The following is a 23,183-nucleotide window of genomic DNA, read 5'->3' as shown; positions in this document are numbered from 1 at the left end:
CTGCCCCTCCTAATTTTTACCATGACTTTCTTCCTTCAGTTATACATCCGATTGATTTTGTGATTCCACTAGGGTGGCTTGTTTTTTGAGTCAATTTTGTACTTCTTCCTGGTGGGTATGGCTGCCTCTATACAGCTATTAACATGCTTATACAGGGTTTCTGTGAGCAGTTCTGCATAGGCATATGTGTTCTCAGGGTTTATAGGGGCTTGAAATTTTGCCAAGGTCTCGCTTAATAGCAGGAGGTTAGCCTTAGAATAGTTCCTGAATATTCCCGGTCTAGCTGGGGGTCCAGGTTTATTTTTACTTCAAAGGAGACCATTTTGTGATCTGACCTTACCAGGGAAGGCATTACAGTAGGGGGTGTGCAGCACACTCCCATATTAGTGAGGACCAGATCCAGTATGGTTACACCCCTGGTTGGTGTAGACTATCTGGTCCAGGAAGTTTGTGTTTACAAAATCCAGGCATCTCTGTGCATGTACGTTTGATGTCATATAGGATTCCCAGTTAATAAGTGGGGTAATTAGCCACTCATGAATATGGTATTGGGTTGGATGGTTAGTGTTTCTAATAAGTTTAAATATGTGGTATGGGTTTACTTGGTCATAGAGGGGGACCTATAGCTTGCAAGGAAGTGATATTGGATTTTACTTATGGTGGTGGGGTAATTAGCCACTCATGAATATGGTATTGGGTTGGATGGTTAGTGTTTCTAATAAGTTTAAATATGTGGTATGGGTTTACTTGGTCATAGAGGGGGACCTATAGCTTGCAAGGAAGTGGTATTGGATTTTACCTATGGTGATTTGAACATGGAGCAGCTCAAGTGCATTGTCCTGTTTGACCAGTCTTGAAGTATATTTGTTTTTGATGTAAATAGAAATACCTCCACCTTTAGCCCCTGCCTGTGTGAAATGCATTATAACCCTGCACTGTTGGTGTGCTGTCTGCGGCTTTAAACCACGTCTCTGAGACAGCACAGACATCAGCATTCTCTAGGGTAAAGAGAGCTTCCAGGGAGTGGAGTTTTTAGTTTAGGCTCCTAGCATTGAGCAGTAATACCTTTAGATTTTCTTGGTTTTGATTTGCTATGTCGGAAGTACTTTCAGTTTGGTATTGCCTAAAAAAAGCCCTAGGGGGGAACACAATGTTTAAACTAATATTTGAAAGCCTAGAAGAGAGAGGTGCAGACCATCCCTGGCAAACCAGCGTTTTTCTGTTGACCATCTCCTTCCATGCTAACAAAATAGACCTTCAAGATGCGTATTACCACATAAAGACAGACAAACACTCCAGAAGGTTGCTTTGCTTTTGGCTAGAAACCAGTCATTTCCAGATGTCCTCCTATTCCCAAGTTGCAGTATTCTGTACTCTTGGGTTTCCTCCTGTTGCTACCTGAACGTCCAGTCAGTATTCAAAAGCTTGTAGTCACTGCTAGGTGCGTGGGACGTCTGATGTGGGACACGGGCCACTAAAGTGACATCTATACGCACCAGACCTCAGAATTTCTCTGCCGCCAGTTGAACATCAGCTGTTCCTGTTGTACCGGCCATCAGATCAAGAATATTAAGTACCCCATTGAGGATGTTTTGTTTTTGGGTCACTGCATGCTTCTTGTGGGTTCTTGTCATCCAGGAAGGGGAAGTGTGACTGTCAGATTCCCCATAAAGATGCCTCCAAGCTTTGCCTCTTTGGTCTGGGGCCTATGCACAACCATAGGGCCTGTCCCATATGCCAGGCCTTCATCCCAAAAACCTTACATAGCAGACTGCATGCATTGAACATATACCTGGAGAACCAGCAACTCAAACTCTTAGCCTTAAGTATGGATTGGCCGTCCAGTCAGGCCATCAAGTTGCTGAAGGAAAAGGTCAAAACTTCCAGGCCTAAAGTTATAGCTGTGCCTCCACCACCCATCAGCCTGGAGAAACGATTGGTCATCGCTGATATGGATACAGTGGTTACCGATGTGGAAGCCACAGTACCCAGAGTGGAAAGCACATCCTTTGTGGTCCAGCAGACAATGGTGAGGGGGAGCCTTGGCTTGCACCAGCCACCCTGATGGATCCCTCCCCTACCGCGCTAAGTGACACCAGGCCTACCCTGACCCAGATGCCCACTAGGCCTTCTCTAAAAAAGAAGAGAAAGCATACATGTGAAGTTGTCTCACCCTCATTCTGTACTGATGGGTTTGAAACTGATTCTCGGTTCTGACTGCCATTTACTAAAGTTTGAGGTCTTGCTTGTGGCTTACTCCCTATCCCATGATGCTGTAGGGCATTCCCCAATTTTTGTTTACTTCTGAAACGGATCGAGCGTCTTATCTAGCTCTGGCTAAGTGGAATTGTTTTTTTTCCATTTGTCAACCTTAATTTTCAAAAATTCTTATATATAGTGTTTGTTAGTTCTTGTTTAGCCAAGTGTTAGGCCTCAATTCCTCTGTCCCTGTTTATGACAAGTGTACTTTACAAATATTTTCTTAGGTAGAAGTTGTTGTTAGAGTAGTTAGAAATCTATTGGTAATTGCTGAATTTTTCGTTAGATATCAGCCTGCTTTTGAGGCTAGTGTGTGTGTGTTAGTTTAGCCCATTTTAATTAGAGGGCTGTTTTTTTTTTCATTATATGTCTTCAGCAAAGAGTTTTAAAGTTGTCTGTCTGTATGTGATTCCCTTGTTGTTCCCCTTGTAGCTCATTTTATTTAGAGAGGTATAGAGCCCACTTTTAATTAGAGGGCTGTGTTTTCATTGTATATCCTTATTAGGTGTATATTTCTTGCAGAGTGTTATTTTCGTTTTTTTAGCAAGAAGCGTTAAAATTGTTTGGGTGTGATTCCCTTGTTGTTCCCCTTGTAGCTCATTTTATTTAGAGAGCTATAGAGCCCACTTTTAATTAGAGGGCTAGTTTTTCCCTTTTTTCTTGGTGTGTGTTGTGTTGTACAGTGTCATGTTGAAGCAGTCTAAGGAGACCAAACCTTCAGGATTTAAAAGGTGCTCCAAGTTTTCTCAAAAAATGTCCATTACTGATGGACATGCTGATTGCGTTTATTGTTTGGGAGCACTGCATTTATAGGAGTCTTGTTCAATTTACCACTCCTTCAGCTCGAGTCCTTCATGAAAGAAGGAATAAGCTGATCTTTAAGGGCCTACTTAAGTCTACCTTTTCTGAAGTCTTAGCGTAGGGTCAAAGCCCTCCAAAGAAGTCAGCATCCCCCTCGCAAAAATCAGACAAGGGCTCAAAAAGACCATCTTCTGATGGATCAGAACCATCTAAAAAAGTTTCGAAAGTTTCAGAGCCCGTTGAACTTGTTCGACCTTCCAACTCAACTCCATCTGTTTCGGGGCCGATGGTGTTGCAAGTTAAGAGCCACTCAGTTGCATTGGAGCCAGTTTCTCCTACACTAAGGTCACTGATACTTCAATCTGTGGCATCTCCAGCTCCATCCTCTTGTTCTTCCGGAACCCTTTCAGATTTGGATATGGATCGTCTGGTGCAGAAGCTATTGAGGATGCCGGCGCTGACCAAAATTGTCAGAACTGATCCAATTGGCTTTGGAACTGACAGGACCTGTCCCTTCTACACCTCCTCTGACCTACAGAGTTAGAATGTGTGGAACTGATAGAGGTGGAGTTGTTGGGGCTGAGACCTAGTTCAGCATCTTTGGCTCCAATTGCTCTGACTAACTCTGTGCCATTTGAGTTGTCTAGGAGCCAACACTCCCAGGTCGTGTCTGGAGAGGACGGTTGGAGCGAGCTTTTATCAGTTCCGAACTTGCCTCTTGGGGCCTCGACTCGGGTGAGATCGGCTCCTACCTCAGAGCCTCTGCCTGTGGTGCTGGGGAGATCTTCCAGTTCCTCAGATCATGGGAGGGGGGCTATGAGGAGAGCTTTGTCCCCACGGGAATCCTGTCTGTCAGATCCTCCTATTCCTCCTCCTAAGGCACTGGTATCTGTTTTTGCACAGCCGGTCCAACAACAGCACAGAGACCTGAAGCCTCAGGAAGCTCCAGAGGGTGAACCCCTCTCTTCTAGAACCTCTCCGGAATGCCCATCCAAAGAGGTGTCCCTAAAGTGACTATGTAAGAGGAAGCATTTGGACTCCCCAGAGGAGTCGCTCACATCTGACATGGACCTCGATGAATTGCAAGGGTCCCCACAGTCGTCCTCTGAAGATGTCTCCTTTGCAGATGTCTTAGAAGTCCACCACCCCTTCTGACGAGGAGTCTGTTTCCCTGAAGGCTTTTGGCTCTTGACCTTCCACCACTTGGCTGTCTCCACCTTTCAACGAGCTTATGGAATTAGTTTGTCGAAAGGCATGGAAGTCTCAGGACACAGTGGAACCTGACCCTAGGAGGCCAAATAAATTCATAACACCCCCTTAAGACCCCCTTAAGACAATATTTATCTCACTAAATGAGTTCCCATAGATGCAATGGTGGTGGCGGCAGACACCAAAAAGGAGTTATCAGAAACATTCATGTCTATCCATCCTCCAAAGAGTCACGTACAATGGACAGATATGGTAATCACATGTTCTCTTCAGCGACCTTTACACTTTGGTCCCTGAATTTACCTCACTCACTCACTTCACCAGGTTACAGAGAAATCTCCTAAAGGAGCTTAGAGATGCTCTCCATGGTTCATTAGCTACAGGAGTGGCAGATGAAGTATCCTCCCAGCTCTCCACCCTCAACTCGGCCACATGGTAGAGGGGGTCCACAAAATCAAGGTGACCCAGAATCATTCTTCGGTAAGCCTTTTCAGTGTTCCTGAAAGGAGGCCCATGTGTCCCCCAATGGAGGCAGTTGGAGGTTGCTTATTCTTGTACCTAGACACCTGGCTAAAAATAATAAAAAAAAATTGGGTACAAAGGATCATATCTAGAGGTTACTCTATTCCTTTTTCTATGCCACCCCCACTAATGAAAAGGATCCCAGACGTTCCACCCAGTCACAAGAGGCAAGCAACCATAGAGGTTCAGAAGTTTCTAGAAAAAAAGAGTCATCCAACCAGTCCCCGCAGATCAGATAGGATCTGGGACTTACTCAAGGTTCTTTTTAGTTCCAAAGAAAACAGGGGACTGGAGACCCATACTAGATCTCAGCAGACTAAACAAATCTGTAAAAAAGGAAAAGTTACAGATGGTTACACTGCAGTCGATTCTCCCTTTTCTGGGAAAAGACAATTGGATGTGCTCTATAGACCTCCAGGATGTGTACTACCACATAAAAATAGACAGGCCCATCCAGGAGTCACCTGCGCTTTTGGCTGGGAGCCAGTCATTACCAGTTCTGAGCTCTGCCCTTTGTTCTCACTACAGCTCCCAGAGTGTTCACCAAATGTATAGCAGTGCTTACGGCTCACCTGAGGCGTTCAGGATTCTGAGTGTTTCCATATTTAGAGAACTGTCTCCTAAGCGCCACCACCAAGCATCTACTTTCACAAGCAAAGAGACGCCACCTTAAATGCCTGTGCCCAACTAGGAATTACAATAAACTATAAAAAATATGCTTTATTGCCATCTCAACATATCATTTTTATAGGCACAGAGTTAGACATGATTACAATGATGGTCAAACTTCCACCAGACAGGATACAAACTCTATGAGTACAGGTTCGAGACCTCTTCACAAAAACAAAGATTCAAGCAAGAACAATTCTCTCAGTATTAGCTACGATGGCAGCAGCAATCACTATAACTCCTCCTAGCTCGGATGCACATGAGAATCTTACAGTGGCTCCTGTTCACCCAATGGTCCATGCAGGAACTTCTGATGTTGCACCAGATAATGATAGCAGAATCTTCCAAAAGAGACCTACATTGGTGGCTACATTCAGATCAAGTGACCTTAGGTCGTCCTTTCATTCTCCCATCTCCTCTAGCCACAGTGACTATGGATGCCTCCCAGATAGGGTGGGGGGAGGCATTATCAGGGAAGGACAGCCCAAGACACGTGGCAGGATTACGAGGCCCATATCAATGTCCTAGAGATGAGAGCGGCACTTCTGGTGTCGCAGGCATTTCAACACTCTCTTCCACTGGGAACAATTGCAGTCCAGACAGACAACATGTCAGTTGTATGGTATATAAACAAACAAGGAGAAACCAAAGCTTACCCTCTTGTCGAGAGGCTCTGAGAGTATGGCAGTGGGTGACTTCCTCCCAACAATGCTTTCTGATAGCAACCCACATCCTGGGGAAATTCAACGTGGTAGCAGACAAACTCAGCAGAACAATTCTAATGCCTCACAAGTGGTCCCTGAAACAAGAACTAGCGAAAATGAGTTTATAGGTTCATAGGTTGGTACTAGGCTATTGGCCCTAGGGCCTATGCAAGCCTAGCCATAACAATTCCCTGGATATTTCTTCCCACAATATTTACTTCTCCAGACCCCTGTCTAGCAGGGTGACTGACATGATCCCCGGGGTGAATTTCCTATCTCCCATCCAATCATCAAGGTTCCTTTTGAAGAGGGCCAATGAGGTGCTCTGCTTGATATGTATGGGCAGTCTATTCCAGAGTATGGGGAGTCTCTGGGTCAGGAACCTATCCCTCCAGCATGTTTTGTTCATTGTGATGACAAGGTTTAGATCACTGGAGCATGTGACTCTGAAGGATTGGGATTTCTTTAAGTGGAGCATGTCCAACAGCTCAGGGTTTGACATGGCCTTGTATGTTAAGCAGAGATCACCTCTGAGTAGACGATATGCCACAGAGTATAGCTGAAGTTTTTTTAGACAGTCAGTATATGGCATCTGCTTTAGGCCTGTGATTCTTTTAGTGAGGTATTGCTGTGGCCTTTCCAGCTGTTGCAGATGTCTTGTGAGGTACATACCAAACAGGGCATTATACTCTATAATGGGTCTAATGAGGGATGAGTACAGTGGGACAATGACCTCCTTTTTTCTGGATGAAAAGCCCTTAGTGATGAGGTGTGCCACATAAAAGGATTTACTGACTGTCGTGGCAATGTGGTTATCGAAAGTGAGACCACTGTCCACCTGTGTCCCTAAGTTTCTCATCACACTTTCGATGTTTAGTGTCCTGCCACCTATGTGGTAATTCATGGGTACATGTTTTTTTCCAAAGGGGATAACTATACATTTCTTGGCATTAAGCTTGAGCCCATGGCTCTGGCATCAGGCATCTGTTAGGCCCTTTTGTAGAATATCCACATCATTTGGGGATTCAATAGTGTGCAGTCATCTGCAAACTTTGTTAGCCAGAGTCTCTTAGTGTTGGCCTGTACTTCAGAGAAGTAGATGCCAAACAAGAATGGTCCCAGGACTGAACCCTGAGGTACTCCACTTGTCACTTGTCTGGAGCTGGATTTGGAGTCGGCTACTTTTACTTTCTGGGTTTTGTCAGTAAGTCAGCAACCCATCGAGTGACGTAGGGATTTATGCCCAGCTTAGTAAGTTTATCTGCGATTCCAGAGTGAGGGGTGGTGTCAAAGGCCTTGGCGAGGTCCAGATAGGCTGTGTGAAATGCCTTACCCTCATCCACAGATCTGGAGACTGATTCGAAGAAGTCAATCAGATTCAGGAGACAAGATAGGCCCTTCACAAACCCAAACTGGGTGAGGTCCAGTGTTTTAAGGTTGCCAATGTCTTTGTTTATAAGTTCCATGATAATGCGTTCCATGCCCTTGCAAATCAGGCTTGTGAGACTGATGGGATGGTAGTTCCCGGGATCCAGGGTGGATCCTCCCTTGTGGAGCAGGATAACACTAGCTGTGCGCCACTCAGTGGGCACAAAGCCTGAGGTGAGGCTATGATTAAACATGACATTTAGGTGAGGTGCCAGTTCATTTTGTAGTACACAGCCTGGGATGTCATCTGGTCCCATGGATGCTGTATTCTTAGCTTTGGAGAGTGCAGTTTCTACCTGTGTGGCCGTGAATATCGGAATTTGGCAATCTTTTGGTATTGAGATGGGCCCTTTAGGGGGTGAAAGTGGGGTGAAGTTGACACTAAATTGATCTGCCAGGATATTGGCAATATCTTTGGGATCAGTATATTTAATGCCATTCTGTTGTAACTCAGAGCAGATCTGAGGTCAGCCTTGCTGCGATCTTTTTGCCACATCCATGAACACAAAATGTGGCAGCTACTTTGCCCTAATCCCCCTCCAGGGGAACCCCCAATGGATGCACTTGTACACGATTGGCCCCTGGGTCTCCTATGTGCTTTTCCCCCTTTCCACTGATACCCAAAGTTCTTCAGATGCAGTGCTGTGGGAAGGACCTTAATTCTGATAGCCCCTTACTTGCCTCACCATATTTGGTTCCCCTTCCTATGGCCTCATCTTCAGGAAGAGCCTTGGATTCTGAACCCAGTGCCAGATCTTCTGATTCATTCATCAGGAGCTCTTCATCCATCCCTTCAGACCCTCAAGATGACAGCTTGGTTGCTCCAATTCCAGATATAACCAGGCTACAAAACCTTTCATCTGCAGTACAACATATGCTGATTTCTTCTCACAAGTCATCTACCAGAAGATTATATCTTAACAAATGGAAGAGATTTTCAATCTGGGCACTAGAGAATCATATTAATCCTTATTCAGCATCTATTTCTTCCATCTTAGAGTTCTTGACAAAGCTTTTTAATGAGGCAGCAGCTGCAGCTACTATTTGAACTCAATTAGCAGCAATCTCAAATTTTCATTTTGGGAATGAAGGACCAAATATTATGTCTCACAGACTATTGAAGCCTTTTCTGAGAGGCACTAATCTTTTGAGACCACCCATTAAGCCCCCACTGCCACCTTGGAACTTAAATTTTGTACTATCCAGAATACCCCCCCTCTTTGAACCTTCATTGGCATGTGATTTAAAGTTCTTAACGTGGAAGACTATTTTCCTAGTAGCCATTACCTCAGCTAGGAGGGTTTCAGAATTACAAGCATTATCTATAAAACCACCATATATGTTGTTCCACAATGATAGGGTGTCACTCTGAACAAATCCAGCCTTTCTACCAAAAGTATGTTCAGATTCTAATTTGAATCAGTCCATAGACTTACCAGTCCCCCCCCCCAAGTATGGCAATAAGGCAGAATATATGCTTCACCAACTTGATGTTCATAGACAGCTACGTTTCTATCTACACAGAACAAAAGAATTCAGGAAAACGGATCAATTATTTATTTCATTTTCATAGTGCAGCAGGAAAATGATTGTCTGTGGGACCTGGGTATTCAAGCTCCTATGCAGAGGAGGAAAAATGTCCACGAATAAAATACCCTAGGGAAGCCAAGAATAAATGGATAACCAGGTAGGCTGCCTTAATAAAGGTACGGTGGGATGTCGGTGAAGAAGCTGGGCTACCGGTAAAGCCTTGAGAAAGGCTGTGCATACCCATGCGCTTGTGGTTGAAGGCTGAGTAAAGCCGTTAGAAAGGCTTCGTATACAGGTCGTAGTTCCGGCTGGTCAGGTCGCCTGCTGAGAGGAACCACTAGTGTGACAGCTAGAAATCAAAAATGAAACACACAGAAAAAACAGGCAAAACAATGTAAATGTAGCTCGGCTAAGGAGCTCTGCTCGGCTAAGGAGCTCTGCTCGCCGTGGTGGCAAAAAATCAACGTAGTCGAAGTTCAGATTCTAGAAGGTCATACTTTATTGAAGTAAAAAGTACCAGAAGTACAATCACCATCGAAGCGTAGTTCCTTAATGGAAAGAGTGATCCTGAGGATTTCCTTTTATAAGAGTACCTGGGGGTGTGTCAGTGGGAGTCAATCAAGTGTGGGTGAAAAAACCTTTACTGTGATTGGGCACGCCAACTTGACATCATACCTTACAATCTGATAGGTTAGATACCCTGAGCCAGCTCATATGTGGTTAGTAGAATCACTCTAAACCTACAATAATGAAGTTCGGAGATTAGCTAAAATTAGCTAAAAAAATGTAGTTAATTAAAAATAGCCTTGCTGGAAAAAAATCAAAAATTTTCATAGTGCAAAAAAGGTCTGCCTGTAGCAAAAACTACTCTTATCAAGGTGGCTGTCGGACTGCATTCTGTTCGCTTATAAATCATAAAATAAACAGCGACCAGATAAGGTAAAAGCTCATTCTACTTCCTCTACATTTCGTGTTAGATTACCAATAGACACTATATGTGCAGCAGCCACGTGGGTGAGGCCTCATATCTTTATCACTCATTACAAAGTAGATTTGGCCTCCTTTGGGTCCAGTGTTGTGAAGAATATACACCCATTGGTGCTAGGGACGCTATCCCATCAATACAGAATGAAGGCGAGATAGGACAACTTCACATTAAGAAGTTATGTACCTACCATAACGTTCCATGTGAGTTGTTCATCTCACCTTCATTCTTGTGTCCCACCCTCCTACCCCTTTTGTTTGGCTCCTGGAGAAATGAGAGGATATAATTTGGAAACTAATGGTCTTTTACCCTCCTCTTAGCTTGCCACCTTTCACTAAACCTTTTTTCTTTATACATGTATATTTGATTACATACTAGTATTTCTATATCAGCAAACACGATATTGGGAATGCCCTGCAGGATCATGGGATAGGGATTGAGCCACAAGCTATTTGAAGACCTTGAGCATTAGTAAATGGCTGAGTCAGAACAAAAGATCACTTCTGAACCCATCAGTACAGAATGAAGGTGACCTGGACAACTTGCATGGAATGTTATGGTAGATACATAACTTATTTTTCTCCCCCGACAGAAAGCCAGCCTGATTGGCAGGCCTTTTCACAGAGTATATTCAATGCCTTCATGGCCTTAAACTGTGCTACTCCATTACCCTCCCCAGTGGCTCCCCCTGTGAATGAGCCCTAGGCCTCAAGTGATAGACACCTCTCAGGTAGAAATGGAGGAATCCTAAGTCTTCCTCAGAGGATTTACTTACGTCTCCCAATTATCCTCCCCTCTTGGCTATGCCTCCCCAGAGGAATAATCTGCTGAAGCAGACACCCCAGCTGAGGATCTCACCTTTGGGGAGACCATTGCTAATTGAGGGAGAATTTCAAATGGGATTCCTCTGAGATGAAAGAAGTTCAGAAAAGATACTATGAACTCCTTCAGATGGACTCCCCTACCCCTTGTGCTGCCAGTCTTTCTTGATGCATTTAATGCAGCATCTGTTAACCCAGACTCAGCCTCCTGCACCCCACAGGCCTGACAGATTCTACAAAGTCCCTGAGGGAGCCAACTTCTTGGTTAAGTGTCCTGCTGCCAGCCCAGGCACTGTCTCTGTTTCAGCGGACAAGGCTTCCAAACTCCTTCCATCTTCTTCCCTCCTTCCTACTGACAAAGGTATCAAGGCCATAGAACACCTTAGAAAAAAGGTCTATACATCTTCCACCTTGGCATTCAGGGCAATAGATTATCAAACCCTCATGTCCAAGTATGCCCTAGCTCTTTTGGAAAAAGCCAACAAACAATTGTCTGACATTCCAGACTCTCCTGCCAAAGCTCAACTGTCTAGCCTAATCTCCCTAACCTCTCAGGTCACTAGGCACTCCATTAAGTGCAGCTACGATGCTGCAGAAACCTCATCAAGGTTAGCTGCATCAGCCTGTCTCCTTAGGAGATATTTCTGGCTAAGGTTACAGACCCTACCAGATGACATCAGAGCAAAACTCCAAGATGCATCTTTAGACAACACAGCTCTATTTGGAAATAAAGTAGCAGACTTATTCAAAACTCTGCAACAGAAAGGGAAGGAGTTACAGGACCTTAAACACCCGTTCATTTTTAAAATACAAAAAGATGAGCAATAACCAATACAACCAAAAAATAAGTATTAAAAAAAATAAATCAGACCACAGCAGAGAGCCACCAATAATTTAATTGGAACAACACACACAATGATAAATACTTTCATCTCACTACAGAGACTTCATCAGATAGTGAAATACATTGGCTACATGCTTTAAATACCCTTCATCATAAACCAATTAATCAATTAATCACCTTACCACTTTAACCCTTAGTATGTCAAAACCTTAAAATCATCTTAATAAAACATAAAAATAATTTTACATAAACTCTATAAAATGGTAATAAAACATTTTAAACTATAGCAGCTTTCTCCTTAAGAACAGGTTTCAATGACACGTTCATTAAGTCCAGGAGGAAGAATATAATTTAATCTAAGTTGCCAAACTGTTCCTTCTTTAATAAAATTAATTTTCAGTCACCACCCCTGAGGTTTGGTTTAATAACTTTTTAAAATCCCAGACTTGTATTTTGTATATTAGTACAAAGTGTAGACTATTTTAAAGGGCATTGGTCTCCTTTTTCATTTTTATTTCATAAATGTGCTCATAAATCCTAGTCTTTAAAGCCCTCTGTCTTGCCTGTATAGAAGGCTGAATACCCTTCACATTTGGCTAAATAAATCAATTTGAGCAACAATTCCCATTATAAAAGTAAACCCTATTACCTAACCCATTTTCCAAAATTAAATGGTCGGACCTTAAAATAAATGGGCATTGTTTACACATACCACATGGGCTTGTCCCCTTATTTGAATGAAACGCATTATATGTGCCCTCTTTGAATATCTGTTTAAAGTTTCTTCCTATCTTAAAGATAAAAATAGGCTCCTGCACCACTGCTTCATATAAATCCTTATTCACTTTGAAAATATTCCAGTTAATGTTAACAATGTCCTGAATGTATTTAGTATATTTATTGTATTCCATAATTATAGCTTTCTCAAACCATCCTTTCCTTCCCAGCCTATTTACTTTATCCAAACCAATTCCTAACAGTGGTACAAATTTTGTACCCCATCCTTGATGCACCTCATTAATGATACCAGTAACCAACTTGTCAGGGTAACCTCTATTAAGAAACATCTCCTTCAATTTGACCATCTCTACCCAAACATCTTCATAATGGGATGTCATTCTGGTAATAAGTATGGACTGCCCCTCACCAAGTTCTTATTTTGGAAATGTGGATGGTTACTAGAATATTGTAGATACCAGTTACAAAATGTACCTTTCCTAAAAATATTGGACCTAAAACCTCCTGTTGTATGTGAAATTGTAATGTCTAGATAATTAATACTATCCCTATTCCAATTAAAGGTAAATGTAAAATATCCAGAACAGTGGTTCAAATAGCTCATAAAACTAATTCCTTCCACATCCCTATCCCACAAAATAAATATGTCCTCCAAATATCTGACATACAGATGTAAAAACATGGAAAAAGAGCTATTGAAAATGTGTTCCTTTCCCAACCTAACATCACCAGGTTGGCATAAACAGGGGCGCAAGCTGCGTCCATTGCTACCCCCGCAACTTGTTGGTAATACTCTCCTTGAAAGTGCAAATAATACTCTAGAACCAGTTCCATAAGTTCAACAATTAAATAAATTGTATCCCTGGTCAAAGTGGACTGATGTAAAGTATCATGCAAATATCTCAACTCATCCTCCCTAGGTATCACTGAAAAAAGATCCTTAACTTCAGTAGTCAAAAAAATAAGTTCTCTCTTCTAAATGGACTGTTTCAACTTGCTCAAAAAATCCCACAAAACCTTCACCAAGTGTGTCGTATTAAACACCACTTCCTTCATTCAAAAATCAATAAATACTGCTAGGGGATGGGTCTTGGAACCCCTAGCTGATACTATTTGTCTAAATGGAGGACTTTCTACGGATTTGTAGACCTTTGGGATCCCAAAAATATTTGGGATGATGGGATTCACTTGTCTCAAGAAATGATAGGTAGCTCCATCAGTTCTATTATCAGCTAAATATTCTTCCAAATATGAATCTATTCTCCTGTAGGTAATGAAAATTTGATTGTTAGATACAGGGGAATAAGTTTCACGGTTAAGTAGTAAATTAGTCATAACATTATTATAGTCCTCCACACTATATAAAACCACTCCGTCCCCCCTTATCTGGTTTCATCACCTTTGTTTCTTTATCATTCAATAACAGGTTTAAGATATCTCTTTCCCCCTTATTAAGATTTGAAAAAACTTTATCTTGGGAGAACAACTTATACACATCTTCTGTAACACACTTTTCGAAAACCTGTAACATAGGGGTTAAGGGGTGGGTTTGAATGTAATATTCCTCTTTAGACCAACTTGAGTTGTAACTCCTTTATTAACATGTTCTTGTTTAAAAAAAGTCTAAGTTTTATTTTCTAGGGAAAAGCTTCAATTCATGAAGAACATCTGCTATGTCTACGCTACCACTGGAAATGAACTTAAACCCCTTTAAAATAGTGTAAAATGTTCCTTGGTAGTAGGTTTACCAGTGTAATTATAAGTCTTAAAGTCCTTAAAACATCCTACTATACCATTATTACTGAATCTAATCAATCCCTTCTTCATCCCCCTATTCTCTAATTGTCCTTCACTGCAGGATTCTCCTGTTGTCGGTCGACTCTGTTACTTGCCTGGTTTTGCTGGCCAACCTCTCTGATCAATGAACAGGTAAAAAATCTTGCAGCCTTGGAGAAAACAAATCAAGTTCATCTAAACCCCCTTTAAATTCATTGTTGGACACTTCCCTTATCCTGGGTGGCGACTGTAGTGAGATGAAAGCACTTATCATTGTGTGTGTTTTTTATTCCAATTAAATTATTGGTGGCTTTCTTCTGTGTTCTGATTTATTTTTTAATACCTGTTCATTTCTCCTGTCCCCAAGTTCCATAGGAATTACACTTCAAAACTCAGTTTATCAGGAAGCATTCTGCTCCCACCCCTCCTTCTAGGCCTAGGAAAGCTGCCAGGAAGCAAACTACTCCCTCCAGGCCTGCCCAGACTTCTTTTCAGAAGCCTAAATTTCAAGACAGGGCAGATAGTCTGTGACTACTTACCACTCTTGAAAATTCTCCCCTACACCACCCCCATCATTAAGGCTCTCTCACTTGTCTCCCTGTGTGGAAAAACATCACTACAGACAAGTGGGTACTTCATCTTGGAGAGGTGTTCCTCAGCTTCCCAAGGAGCAGCTACCTCTTTTTAAGTCAGTTCTAGACAGCCTCATTGCACACAGTACTATTCAGCCTGTCCCTCCAACAGAGAAGGGAAAAGGATTCTATTCCAGGCTCTTCATAGTCCCAAGGAAAGATGGGCCCTGGAGACCAATCCTAGACCTTTCCCACCTAAATCTCTTCCTGCAAGTGCCCACCCTTCAGATGCTCACATTGCAAAACTTTTCCCTCTGATCTTACCTCAGGAGTTCATGGCCACCCTGGACATCAAGGATGCCTACCTTCAGATCCCCATCAGGCCCAAATCCAGGAGATACCTGTGATTTTCTGTGGCCTCCTCACATTATCAATTTTCGGCCTTGCCCTTTGGTCTTTCAATAGCACTGAGGGTTTTTAAGTGCCTGGCACCCATGGTGACTTTCTGCAGGACCCAAGGGATTCAAATTTTCTCTTACTTAGATGACCTACTTATTCAGATGAATTGCAAAGAGTCCTTCCTATTCCATCTTCAGACTTCTCTCTCCCTCCTGCAGGCACTGGTGCTCGAGATAAATTATCCTAAGTCCAACCTGACCCCCTCTCAAGACCTTGTCTTCTTGGGGTACAGAATCCAGATGGATATCATGAAGGCCTTCCAACCCCCCCCCCCCCCCAAAAGGTAGAAAACTTAAGGCAGTACCTGCTTGCTGTCCTTCAGGCCACAGAATTGACTGCCAGGTAGTACCTCAGGCTGCTGGGCCACATGGCATCAACCATTCTCATGTTACCATTGGCAAGACTTCACATGAGAAAGCTACAATGGTACCTAAGATCCATATGGACTCAGCCCTCTCATCCTCTGGAATTCAAGATCCCCTTCTTACCTTGCCTCAAGAAAGAGGTTCAGTGGTGAATGAATCAGATGAGCAACAACCCAGGCCTACCTCTTCAAGTCCCTCTGCCAGTGCAGGAAATGTACACAGATGCCTCAGACCTGGGGTGAGGATCAACCATGGGCTCCCTAATGGTCCAGGGAACTTGGCCAAACTCCTCCAAACAGGATCATATCAGTATCAGAGAGATGAGAGCAATACATTTGGCCCTGAAGGCCTTTCAGCCTACAATGAAACAAGGCCCATTGATATTGTTCACAGACAGCACCACAGTTCTGTGGTATGTAAACAAGCAGGGGGGAGCAAAACCATATTTGCTATGCAGACTAGGTCTTCTAATGTAGGAGCTGGCCATAAAACAGGGAGTCACACTTCAAGCTGTGTACATCCCTTCAGAACAGAATTCTCAGGGAGACACCTTAAGCAGGTCCATGTCACAGTCCCATGAATGGATGCTCCACAAGGATGTGTTCTTGGACATAGTCCACAGATGGGGCACACCTCAAATAGATATGTTTGGCTCCCCCATGAAATGACAACTTCCATCCTTTTGCACCAGACTACCCAGCCCTCTGGGGAGGCAACAAACACTTTTTCGATCTCCTGGAAGGGGATGTTTCTTTATGCACCCCCCTCTTCCCACTGCTTCAGAAAGTCCTACTGAAAATTCAGCAGGACAGACCATAAATTTTGTTGGTGACCCCCTTTTGGCCAAGACAGCACTGGTTCCCCCTACTTCTGCATTTAGCCAAGGGCAATCACCACAGGTTACCCCACAGAGTGGACCTTCTCACACAGTACAAGGGGTCTTTAATCCATCCACACTAGCAATCTTTACATCTCATCCTGCGGGTGATAGAATTCTGATCCCTGACAGACACTTATACAATGAGGACATGCTCACAGTACTGCAGGAAGCCAGAAAACCTAATAATAGGAAATCTTGTATATCAAAATGGAAAAAATTCTCCATATGGTGTCTTCAAAGACAGTTGGACCCCTTTCAGAGTGATGTCCCTTTGGTACTGCCCTACCTGTGTGAACTTCTTCAGACAGGGTTAGCGTACTCCTCCATCAAGGCTCACCTGGCTGCTATTTCAGCTCATCTGCCTCTAGAACCCCCTTTGGCTTCCAGATTGCCTGCAAAGTTGTTCATAAAGGGGGTGTTGCACCTCAGGCTCCTCAGGAAACCTATCCCTCCTCAGTGGGACCTGAATTATGTATTGGAGAAGCTCACTGTACCCCCTTTGAACTAGCCTCTAAGACTTCTCTGAAACACTGCATATGGAAAACAGTAGTCATAGTGGCTTTGACATCAGCTAGAAAAGTGTCTGAGTTACAGACTCTCGTGGCCATTCCCCCTTTCCTCATCTTCCACAAAGACAGGGTAACCCTTAGTACCAATTCTTCTTTCATGCCCAAGGCAGTCAATGAGCTTTCCTTAAACCAAGCTATTCACCTTCCCATCTTGTTTGCCCATCTTCAGAGTGACAGTGAGAGCCTTACACTCCCTTGATGTATACAGACAGATTAGGGTCTACTTAGACAAGACTAAGTCTATCAGAAAATCTGACTGGTTGTTTGTCTCCTTCCACCTCAGGGCCCTGGGGAAAGCTGTAACAAAACTGACAATTTCAGCCTGGATTTCAAAGGCAATTACCTTCTGCTATGCACACCATGAGAAATCCTTGGAGTCCAAGGTTAAAGCATCCTCCACTAGGGCCATGGCTTTGTCGGGAGCCTTCTTTAAAGGATTAGACACTGCCACCATTTTAGAGGCAGCTACATGGACATCTGTCCACACATTCACCAAGCATTACAAATTAGACCACATTTCTAGATCCAGAACTGGATTTGCTAGGGCAATCCTCCATGGATTTTTGGACAATTCTTCCAAGCCACCACCCTCTATCTCACAGTGAGCTTTGACACTCACTCAAGAGTACAGAATACTGCAACATGGGAATAGAAAGATGTAGAATAGCTGTGTAAAACTGTACCTAAACCATAGAATTCCTTCTCCTTCATGTTGCAGTATTCATTCCCTCCCTCCTTCCCCACCTGTTCACATTATGACTCTTCTTTGATAGCACTGAACTTGCACAGTTTGGCCTGGGACTTGGGAGCTCAGTTCTGAGGTCTGGTGCATGCAGACTTTACTTTTATGGCCCATGTACCTCTAGCCACATCAGGCATTTCACACACCTAGCAGTGACTGCAAGCTTTTGAATACTGGCCAGAGGTTCAGGTAGCAAGAAGAGGAAACCCAAGAATACAGAATACTGCAACATGGAAGAGAATCTATTGTTATGGTAAGATTTTCCACAACTATTCTTTCAGAGTGCTGTCCTTTGGCCTCACCACAGCCCCCAGGGTGTTCACCAAATGTATTGCAGCAGTAACTGCTCACTTGAGACTGTACATATCCCAGATGTTTCCATATCTAGACAACTGGCTCATCACCACTTCCACTAAGCATCTACTGCTTCAAGCAATAGCATTCATTCTGGTCTTGTTTGTGCACCTGGGCATCACAACCAGTCAAAATCTCAACTAAGCCCCAGTCAAGATCTAGAATTCATAGGAGCTCATCTGAGCACCATCTCTTGTGTAGCCTCCCTTCCTCAACACAAATTACAGAAGATAAAATCCCAAGTACATGCTATTCTCTGCAGAAACAAAGCCCCAGCACTTCTAGTTCTTCAAGCATTGGTTTCCATGACAGCAACCATCACTCTGGTCCTGCTAGTGAGATTCCACATGCAACTACTACAATGGCTTCTAGCATCACAATGGTCTGTTCTGACCCATCCATTGACCTTCCCCATTCATATCACCAGTCACTGAAAAAAAGACCTGTCATGGTGGATGGAATTTAAAGAAATCCTTTTGGCCCGTCCTTTTTCCCCTCCTCAATCCAAGGTCATAGTGGCCATGGATGCCTCCTAGATGGGGTGGAGAGGCATTATCTATGAAGAACAGTCCAAGGCACTTGGCCCCTGATAGAGGCCAGCATGCATATCAATGTTCTGTTTTACTAGTTTAGTCCAGTTTCAGAGTTGCTGATTCCTGGGCTTTGGTTGTAGTTCCTGTGTACTGTTTCCTTGCCTTATTTGGGGGAAGGGAAGCTACCTTGCTTTCCTGCTTTACTAGTTTAGTCCAGTTTCAGAGTTGCTGATTCCTGGGCTTTGGTTGTAGTTCCTGTGTACTGTTTCCTTGCCTTATTTGGGGGAAGGGAAGCTACCTTGCTTACCAGTGGGAGTGGGAAGCATTGAGCTGCCTTTTGTCCAGTTTTGTGAGGTTTCAGCCAGTAACTAGTAGTTTATTGGTCGTTTTGGGCCAGTTTCTAGCTTTTTCCAGCCCCTGGTATAAAACTTTCAGCTTGTACCTACTCAGCACAGACTCCACGTGGGCCAGCAGAGTAATCCAGGCTGCAGAGAGCTGAATAAGCGACTTTTCTTGATACTAAGTATATTTTTGTTGCTTTCCACATCTGAATACCTAGCAACTGTATTTCGCCTGCCTTTCTGTTACATTGAAGCTGTTTTACTGCATTTAACTTAATATTGCACTTGGAATCCTTGTTTGTTACTATTTGACTGTATTTGTAGCAAATTCTTCTGTGTAAGCTGTAGTAGCTGATTCATAGCATTTATAAGTGTTTGCTGTACCTGTTTCTGCCTGTTTTGTGAAAAAAACAAAAAGAAAAAAATATCTCTTGTTTTTCCTGCTTTACTAGTTTAGTCCAGTTTCAGAGTTGCTGATTCCTGGGCTTTGGTTGTAGTTCCTGTGTACTGTTTCCTTGCCTTATTTGGGGGAAGGGAAGCTACCTTGCTTTCCTGCTTTACTAGTTTAGTCCAGTTTCAGAGTTGCTGATTCCTGGGCTTTGGTTGTAGTTCCTGTGTACTGTTTCCTTGCCTTATTTGGGGGAAGGGAAGCTACCTTGCTTACCAGTGGGAGTGGGAAGCATTGAGCTGCCTTTTGTCCAGTTTTGTGAGGTTTCAGCCAGTAACTAGTAGTTTATTGGTCGTTTTGGGCCAGTTTCTAGCTTTTTCCAGCCCCCTGGTATAAAACGCGCTAAACGCGCGTTAGCGCGATTTAGAGCGGAGCTGCCACTGTTGCACACTAGGGCAGTGCCGGTTAAGCAGGTTTAAACTATTCGGGCTACCTAAAGTCCACTCTTCAAATTTTCCCTTAAAACTACCTTCCTCGAACTATACTACTGATCAAATCAGCGTATCCTATAACTAAAAAGATCAACTCTACTTGACTCCAAGTAGACTATTCTCTATCTATTAAACCTAGCACTTGCTCCTACAGTACTTATTACCTTGATACGGCACTCTTGTCATAGATAGTACCCCAAAAAGGCAACCCCCATTTCTCGGTCACCCACGTCCCCGGAATCTTTTTTTAAAGTTTTTCGTCTACCCTTCTAGCATGTTGAGGGATCAGTTGCTAGTGTCCTCTCCTGCTCAGCTGGTGAACCTGGGAATATTGAGGCAATGTTTCAATTGCCTCATGTACACAGACAACCCTTTCCTCCTCCCACAAAACACAAATACATGCGAGAGATGCAACTATACGGCCAAACTGGAGGCTGAGCTCTCTCAACATAGGACTGGCAAGACCAGTCAGGAGGAGAAGGTTACCACACACACTATAGACCCAGTCTCACATAGTACCATTACAACCTCAAATCATACACATAAACACACAAAGACATACTCGGAGGCTCTGATCAAAAATCTACCAAAACAGCAGAGGCCACCAAAGCAGACACCCAAACAACCACCACCTCAGAACACCCGCAACACATAGACCTCACAGTCAGAGTGTCAAACAGTCACAGCCCTTAAGGCCAAACACAATGCCAGACACACTAGTCATTGGTGACTCCATAGTCAGACACACTGATGTCCCGCTCACCAGACTGAGTAAGGAGAAGGTCACAGTAAGCTGCCTGTCGGGCGCTAGAATCCGCCACATAACGCAAGCACTCAGGTCTCTCAACAGCAGGTACAAATATGACTCAGTCATTGTCCACGCTGGTGTAAACGACCTGAGACGTACCTCCTTGGACTACATGAAAAGAGACATTGAGGAGCTCTCTGATTATGTAGCCCAGGCAGGTATGACCCTGACCTTGAGCAGTATCCTACCTTCACCAAGAATGATGCCACAATACGGAGATAAGATGATCAGCTTTAACAATTGGCTTAAACACTGGTGTCATTCAAAGGGGATCCAGTATCTGTCTGCCTGGGATGACATGCTGGACAAGCCACGCTGCTTCGCAAGGGACGGCTTGCACCTGTCACCCCTGGGATTCCGGATATTGGCAAAGGCTCTTGCCACCCCATAGTGCCTTTTTTAGGCAAGGCTCAAATTCTAAACCTACCACCCTAGAACACAAAAAAGGAAAAAAACTAAGGGTAATGCTGCTCAATGCTAGAAGTCTAAATCTCAAAATGCACGCACTCGAGGCCCTTCTCAGTATGGAGAACATCGATGTCTGTGCTGTGACAGAAACCTGGTTCAAGGCTCCTGAGAGCACCCCAGCGTTCCGGCCCCAAAATCCGGACAATACCAAGAAAGGAGGGGGGGTATCCATATTCATCAAGGACACCCACACCTCAAGACTGGTGGCAACGCACGATGCATCGGAGACCATCCAGGTGCAATTAACCATAGGCAAGACTGCTCTGCAAATTGTAGCATGTTACAGGCCACCCTCACAAACTCAGGAAACTCACATGGCCTTCCTGAAAACACTAGAGGGGATAAATGTATCACCAAACACCATCATACTAGGTGACTTCAATTACCCTAATATAGACTGGGAACACTACTCAAGCCCAAACACCCTAGCCCAAAAGTTCCTGGAATTCATAAACTCAAATGCCATGGAACAACTAGTCACCATCCCCACAAGAGGAGATAACATACTTGATCTCATCATCACGAACATGGGAGCACAATGTTCAACACCGGAAGTATACCCCTCACTGGTGAGATCAGATCACAAACTAATCTCGCTGGAGGTCCTCATCCCACCCCCACCTGAAATAAAAAGACCACAGTAAAGAACTTCTCAAAAGCCGACTTCACACTTCTAAAGACTAGTGTGGTCTCCTTTCAGGCCCCGAGCCATGGAAAACAATACTCAAGCCGCTGAATCACTTACAAACGCCTTCTACCAGCACCTGCAGGACTGCATGGATAAGGCAATCCCAAGCAAAACAAAGACTCTTTGTACCAAAGGCAAGCGTCCAGTCTGGTGGACCCCAGCCATAAACAAACTCTACAACAAAAGGAGGCAGCTACTACAAGATAGAGCAAAATCCTTAAAAGGTAAGACACCCTTGATCACTATAAGTAAAAAACTAAGAGCTCTCATAAAATCATCCAAAGCAAATTTCGAGAGAAAAATAGCTAAAGACTCAAAAGACAATCATAAGGCCTTCTTTAGCTATGTTAGAAACCTAGGAGGAAACTCCCAGATATGCTCAGAACTAGTTCAAAATGATGTGAAGATTACTGATCCTACAGACATTGCCAACATACTGGCTGACAGGTTCAGTGCAAACTTCTCCCTCCCCCCCAAAAGGAGAGATATCTATACCAAATGAGTGCAGCCCCCAAACATCTCCAGCGCCCAAGTGAGAACTGCTCTCTCCAAAGCAAAAACACAGCATCCATGGGACCCGATGGTGTCCCCGGCTGTGTGCTCCACGAACTCAATGAGGAATTAAACCCACAGCTAGGACAGCTGTTTAATCAAAGTCTTACCTCTGGATACGCACCCAGGAGTGGCGCACTGCAACTGTGGTCCCACTTCACAAAGGCGGTGCCTCCACAGACCCTGGAAATTACCGCCCATTAGCTTGACAAGCCTTATCTGCAAAGCCATGGAGAGGATCATAATGGACCTCATAAATAAAGACATAGGGAATTTGCAGACTTTGGATCCAACCCAGTTTGGCTTTGTCAAAGGCAGATCATGCCTTTTAAACTTGGTTGACTTTTTGAAACAGTCACCAAAGCCATTGATGAGGGAAAGGCAGTCCATACAGCCTACCTCGATCTGGCTAAGGCCTTCGATACAATACCCCACTCGGGTATCATTGAAAAACTCATCAGCTTAAATGTTAACCCATACATCACAAGATGGGTTGCAAACTGGCTGAGTGACAGAACCCACAGGGTCAGAGTTGCTGGCGCCATGTCAGACTCAAAGCCTGTCACAAGTGGTGTCCCACAGGGCTCAGTCCTGGGCCCACTCTTGTTTGGCATCTACTTTTCCAAGTACAAGCAAACACAGGAGGGTTATGGCTGACAAAGTTTGCAGATGACTGCAAACTGGGCC

This window comes from Protopterus annectens, chromosome 3.part0 (assembly GCF_019279795.1).
Source record: "Protopterus annectens isolate FY-2018-M chromosome 3.part0, PAN1.0, whole genome shotgun sequence".
NCBI classification, from domain to species: Eukaryota; Metazoa; Chordata; order Ceratodontiformes; family Protopteridae; genus Protopterus; species Protopterus annectens.
This window is presented reverse-complemented; position numbering follows the sequence as displayed.